Here is a 7081-nt window from a genome sequence, read left to right on the forward strand (position 1 = left end):
TTTAGTCTGATGATTTCATTTTATTTACCGGGTGCTAATGTTCCGGTCCCACGTGTGCACTAAAACTATCATCGTCAATATAAAAAGGTATAACCTTGAGCCTCAAGGTTCATATGTGCTTGAATCAAACAACAATTTTGACACCATGTATGTATTGCTAAGTCAGAATGTTCTTCTTGTGAGATGGGACATTCCCCTCCATAGCGAATTACACGTGACGACTTCATAAAAAAAAGAATGAGAACAGATAGGAGACTCCCCTTGTCTTATTCTTATAGGAGATGAGAAGACTCGAACTCGGGCCGACGACAACAACCTTTGCGTTGTCCACCACTCCACTCAGAAGAGCTTCTCACGTGACGACTTCATCAATCTTAAAGTTCCGTGACTCCGATTTCAATAAATATCTTGTTTTGTGTGTGTGCGCGCTCACCAGGTGGCAATGAAGACGCATGTGCGCCTTTTGCATTGTATTGGGTGTTTCTGAAGAAAAACAAAGTTCCACGTTAATATTTCAATATAAGTGATTAATAGTTACTTCACGGGTTTCAAACACATATCATCTTTAGAACTAATGTGTTTTTGTTTGTGTATGAGTTGATTATATATCAACAGCAATATCATTAATTGATGCTACTATCGTATAGTACGAAGAATATTTTTAATAAAATAATATTCTCAATTTGCTGTAATATAAATCAAAATATCTCGTTTCTTGTATGGAATTAATCTCAATAATTGATTTTGTTGGCTTCCAACATCTGAATAAAATCTTAGACATCATTTCCATATAATAAAGTCTCATTAATTTTATTTATACTCATTATATCAATTAGCCGCACTGATATAGCGTGCTCGTTTATGGCATATATCTCGGCATAATTGTTTTTCCATATATTTCCACAAGGTGTACTAACCGACCTCATCTCTATAAATAGCCTGACGCCATGGTACACACTGCATCAATCAATTCCCAAGGAAAACAAAAGAGAAGAAAAGAGAATCAGGACTAGCTATCTATCACTCATCCTCATGGCGATCTTCAAGAGGAACACCGCCGCGCTGATCTTGGCCGCCGTCGCGGTCATGGCCGCCGTCCTCTCCTCGTGTTGCCACGCTGACAGCTCCGGTACGCCCATCACCCATCTCCTCTTCGAATCACTTGATAATTTCACATGCATTCTGTATCTGAAGTTCTGAAATCTGATGAACGATGCATGTGTTTACCCCGTCTCATCTTTCTGTGATGCAGCGGGAGAGAGGTGCTTCCCGCCTGTCATGGGCCCGGACTGCAACCTGAGGCAGTGCCGGCAGCGGTGCGGGAAGAGCTCGAAAGCGCACTGCTACATGGCGTTGGCCGACGTGCAGCCCATGGGGGTGACCGCCTGCTGCTGCACTCCGCTCCGTCGCGCCAAGACCGCTCCCGCTGCCTTGTAAACTCCGTTGGGACGATCGATGAAGAAATCAATAACCTAGAACTTTTTTTATGGCATGCGTATGTGACGTGCGTCTTTAGTTTACCACTTTGATGAGTTCAGGGACGTGAGCTTTATTCTTTTCGGCTAATTAATTGCATCCTCTCTGTCATTCTTCGTGTCAACAAAAATTCAAAATGTCTTGTCTCTCTTGCACAAAGTTAACGTGCATCGTATTGTTCGTTTTATCCTCTCTCTCTCTTTTTGGAGACAACTTCCGATATATTCCTGCGAAATCCACTGAAAATACACCTTTACATGCCTTCCAACGGTGCTAGACACATCATTGAAATGGGGCGATCCACCACCGCCTTGTCTTCCTTAACGAACTCATAAAAACACCTAAAAACGAAGGAAGATACACGAACTGGATATGTTATCCATAAAATTCCTTCTAAATTTCATAAACAACCAAATAAAAGATTAAAGGAATAAAAATCTTACTTTACACTGAGTTGAATCTTGTGCGCCATACTGCATGGACGCTCTAGATACTACGGAAACAGACTGCAACACAGCTTACCTGCAACAACAACAAAAAAGACCACAACACAACTTATTCACCACGGCGTGTATAGGGGTGTTGATCTTCTTGTTGTGTTATAGCCCAATCAAAATACCTACTAGAAAGGAGACGCGGCTTGCCGCACGTTGCCCGCTAAACAACAGGCCATGAGAAATGAGAATTAATTGGAAAATGATTGATTTTGGTGTGTTGGAGCCTCTATGAGCACATAATTTTAAATCATGCAGATAAAGTTCAAACTTAATAAGGAGATAGTAGCAACACATCAACTCGGAGATTTGTATTTCAAGGGAGGACATACTAAGAGTATAATGCACTTTAGTGCTACATTTTTTTTAGAAAAGGAGGATGACCCCCGGCCTTTGCATCTGGGAGATGCATGCAACCATTTTATTGATTATTCTCGAAGACCTTACAAAGCAGTACAACAATATGTCTGAATCCGCCATCTTGGCAACATCTGTCGCTACTCCTATTCATATGATGAAGGGGTGCAAGCTGGACCAAATACCCAGACCTCTCACCTAAGCCTAACATCTAAAGCCGCAGACCCTGACCAAGCCACATACCGGGTCCGGGGCACAAACCGATCCGACACACTCACATGTGTCGTCGCCGCCATCTTCCATTGGTCCATCTTCAGATCAAATTGAGGTACCAGCCTTGGCAGGTGCCTCCGCCATCGACGCCATCATGACGCCAAACGACGACCTCCACCTACGTGAGTCCATCTCCAAGCAACGGACTGAGATCCATGCTAGGATACGGCCGCACCACTGTCGTCGCCCACCACCCACAAGCGCCACCCCAGCCCCAAGGTTCCCAAAGCGGCGCCTTCAAGAAGGGAACGGCGCCGTGAGCGCCGCCGCCGCCCAACAAAGTTAAGGCTTTCGCATGGGAGACCTAGGGGAAGGGGAAGTGAGGGGATCAGTCTATACCGATGCCTCCAAGGAAGGGAACGGCGCCCTCAGGCGTCGCCATCGACGCGGCCGACCATGGCCGACCAGGGATTTCGCCCGAACTAGATCCCCACCACCACCAGCACCTCCTGTACAAAACCGGCAATCCAAGAAAGCGCGGCCCGACCAGGCTGCCCCGCACGCCGAACAAGGGAGGAGGGGAGAGGCGCCAGATCGCGCGCACCGGCCACCGCAAAAGCCGCCGCAGGACGCCAACGACCACCGGATCTCGCCGCCCGCGCGGCCGAGACGCCGGATCCACCTCCCGCACGGCTGCTAGCCTGCCGTGCCTCGCCAATGGAGCCGCCGCTCCAGATCCGGGTCTCCGCATGCAGATGCAGGGCAGCCTAGGCCCCGCCGCCACCATCCTTGGCGCTTGCCCGGCGGCTGCCTCAGGCGACGAGGAGGAAGGGAGGGGGAGGGGGAGGCGGCTAGGGTTGGGAGGGAGGGAGGGAGACGTGGTGTATGAGATGTTAGATTTGAGGGTATGCCACTTTAGTGCTACATCGACAAATATCTAAAGAAGCATCAAAAGTTTAATCCACATGTTACATGTGATACGTGAAAATAGTCTATGGTAAGTAGGGGCAATAGAAACCTACCTTCTAACACTTGTAAAGACAGTTGGCACCAGCAAGAGGGTTGTCACCTCTGTTTTGGGTACCGCCCGAGAAAAACGGTTACCGGGCGGTAACCGGGTTTCTCGCCGCCCCACGAGAAACATGTATCCCGAGCAAAAAATTCCGAATATTTTGAAATTTTTGAATTTAAAAGCTAGAGTACTAGTCAAATAAAGCGGCATCTTAGTAATGTTATCTCTACATTTGTGGCGTGGTGGTAGCCTTCTCCCTCCCACGCTAAAGTCAACTTTTTTATGTTTCCTTTATTTTCCTCAAGAGATACATAAAAATCGAAAAGTACCCAAAAATGAATCGAAATCATGACCTTAGAGCAATTAGCGAGCACATACGGGATTACCACTGACCTACTAACACAGTCCTTATCTATACATGTTCAAGTCTTATGTATTTATAGTTTTCAAAATTTGAATTCAAAATTGCATTATAAATTTCGTTCAAAATTTATTCGGTATTTCTTGGTAACCGTGGTAACCGAGAATCTCGCCCCCCCACGAGAAAATTTGGTCATTCGGTATCCAAAATATTGGTTGTCACAACGCATTTAGGTTGCGACATTTCTTATATGCACTGGATCTTATACATGTCGTTTATTTTTATGCTTTAAGAAATATAATCCTATGTGCACTGGGTTGAGACTTTGATATTATAGAAGGCCTACGAACAGTTTCACTACAAAACAAGAATGTTAGCAATGTATATAGGTGTTGAAGCTAGCAGTATAGACAAAGAAAAAGACCATTACTCTTCTCATGTCTATGATGTTGGTGGTGTCGAGGCTCCTGCGTCATTGAAGGCATCCTGTATCAGATAGATTGATAGGATCTAATAGTGAAATAGGCATGCACATGAAGTGCTATGCTTTTGAAAGGTAAGCAAAGGAATTTATTATTTTAGGTTTTTGTCATCTATGCCAGTAGTTGTGTCCCACTATTCAGTTTTATCACTAGGAATTTAAACTGCTTAAAAATGTCATCGCTTCGTTAGACGCATGCTCAAAATACCAGTAGACACCACTATTATCAGCTCAAAGCGTGTTTATCATGTTATAATGACAGAAATGCACATGGACCAACATGTTAAGTCTCCCTCTATCTAGTATGATAAAGTTTGGAACCCATTCGATCCTCATAAATGTTTTAATGTTCCTCTCAAATTATTCAGTTGCTTACTGCTCACAAGTGAGAACCACACTTATCATTGTGACGTAGAGAGAGCTGACACCTGGGTCTGGGATTTGAAAATTCGGTTTATTCGGTTTCGGTATCGGTCCGGTATTCGGTTGGTCGGTTTTTATGCCAAACCCTAGTGAAATCTATGCCCCCCGGGTCTATTTTCCATATTATACTTTCAGATATAAACCAAAAATAACAAAATTATCTTGCTGCAATTTATTTACTTTTGTTTCCCCAATCTTTTATATCTATCTCTATGACTCTATCAGATCTCATCCTTGCAAGTAACTCTGAAGGGATTGACAACCCCTTTTTAGCGTTGGGTGCAAGTGTTTGATTGTTTGTGTAGGTACTACGGTTGGGGCCTTGCTTGTTCCTCCTACTGGATTGATACCTTGGTTCTCAACAACGACCCATAAGCTTGTACAATGTTATTTATAAACTGGTGTCCAAGGTTATTGCAAACCGGCTGAAGCTGATTCTGCCTGCTATCATTTCGGAGAACCAAAGTGCGTTTGTCCATGGTAGATTAATCACGGACAATGTCCTTGTGGCCTACGAACTTTCGCATTATCCGCTCAACAAAAAGCACAGACATCAAGGGGTAGCATCGTTAAAGCCGACATGAGGAAGGCATATGACCGGGTCGAATGGAGCTTTGTCGAGGCCATGCTGACTAAGCTGGGATTCAGCAACACCTGGGTTCAGCTGATCATGAAGTGCATCACTTCGATTTGTTATCAGATCAAAGCCAATGGTGAGATGACACAACAATTCTGTCCTTCGCGTGGTCTCCGCCAGGGTGACCCTGTATCCTCGTACCTCTTTGTCATTTGTGCGAAAGGGTTATGCGCTCTCCTCCATGATGTTGAAAGGACCGAAGCTATCACTGGAGTAAGAGTCAGCAGAGCAGGCCCGATGGTCTCCCACCTTCTTTTTGCTAATGACTCAATGTTGCTGTTGAAAGCAAACCAGGAGCAGGGGCGGCTCTGAAGGAAATCCTTGACCTGTATGAAGATTGCTCGGGCCAGTGTATTAACACTGAGAAATCCGCCATCTTATCCAGTCCGAATACACCAGCCGATGTAAAAGACACCTTGCAAATCAGAAGTGAGACATGGAATGAGAAGTATCTTTGGGTTACCTGTGCATGTTGGTTGGTCCACGAAAAAGGCCTTCTCTTTTGTGAAAAGTGGGATGGATGGGCGAGTCTATGGCTGGAAGGAGAAGCTTATTGCCAAGTCAAGGAAGGAGACCCTGTTCATGACTATGGCCCAAGCGATCCCTACCTTCGATATGTCATGTTTTTACCTGACCAAAACCTTTTGCAAGGAGCTCAGCTCGCTCATTGGTACATACTGGTGGATTCAGCAAGATAAGGAGAATGGATTAGCTGACAGAAGCTTACTGAACCGAAAGCTAGGGGCGGACTTGGATTCCGTGATCTGTACGACTTTAATGTTGCTATGCTCTCACGAAAAATTTGGAGGATTATCTAGAATCCAGACACGCTTTGTGCCAAGCTGCTGAAGGCGAAATACTTTCCCGATTCGCACATCCTAGAAGCAGTTGCAAGGGATGGTATCTCCAATACTTGGCGGAGCTTGCTGCATGGGCTCGAGCTGTTCAAATATGGCTATATCTGGCGGATAGGGGATGGAGTGGATGTTAATTTCTGGATTGATCCCTGGATCCCATGACCTTGGTATCATCGAGTTATTACGCCGAAAGGAGCTCACCTCATACAGCGTGTGAGCGACTTGATCGACCCAACAACGGGGTCTTGGGATGACAGGCTGATTAGAGAGACCTTTTGGGAGGATGATGCACGACACATCCTCGGGATTCCCCTGAGAGATGGAGTCCAAGACTTTGTAGCTTGGCAGTATGACAAGAAGGGCATGCATACGGTCAGAAGTGCCTACAAGCTTCATATGCAGATTGAGCACCGCCAACAACATGGGAGTGTGGACTCGAGTACGATGCAGGTCGGTAACCTGGACAACACTGATGACGACGCATGGAAAAGACTGTGGAAATTGCCATGTCCGAAAAACATTCAGGTGTTTGCCTAGAGGTTGAAGCATGAATCCCTTGCTCTGAGGACTAATATCGAGCATAAAGGGATCCGTGTTGCTGATACAAAGTGCTTATTCTGTGGAAGGGTGGATGAGGATGGAGCACATCTCTTCATAAAATGCAAGCTCGTCAAGCAGGGGTGGAGAGACTTGGCAATGGTGAAGGAAAGAATGGACCTGGAAGACATCACGTCTGTGCACGCGATGTTTGACTACCTCTGAGGACTCGA

General features: G+C 45.5%; 1 long non-coding RNA gene across 1 annotated transcript; it reads left to right on the top strand.

The window, feature by feature from the left end:
* The first annotated feature begins 948 nt into the window (after positions 1 to 948).
* LOC123439334 lies at positions 949 to 1587 on the top strand. Its single transcript, XR_006630068.1, has 2 exons — positions 949 to 1129; positions 1253 to 1587. It is a non-coding gene; the product is annotated as an uncharacterized LOC123439334 (long non-coding RNA).
* Positions 1588 to 7081: the final 5494 nt, after the last annotated feature.

The sequence above is a fragment of the Hordeum vulgare genome, chromosome 3H (genome assembly GCF_904849725.1).
Source record: "Hordeum vulgare subsp. vulgare chromosome 3H, MorexV3_pseudomolecules_assembly, whole genome shotgun sequence".
NCBI classification, from domain to species: Eukaryota; Viridiplantae; Streptophyta; class Magnoliopsida; order Poales; family Poaceae; genus Hordeum; species Hordeum vulgare.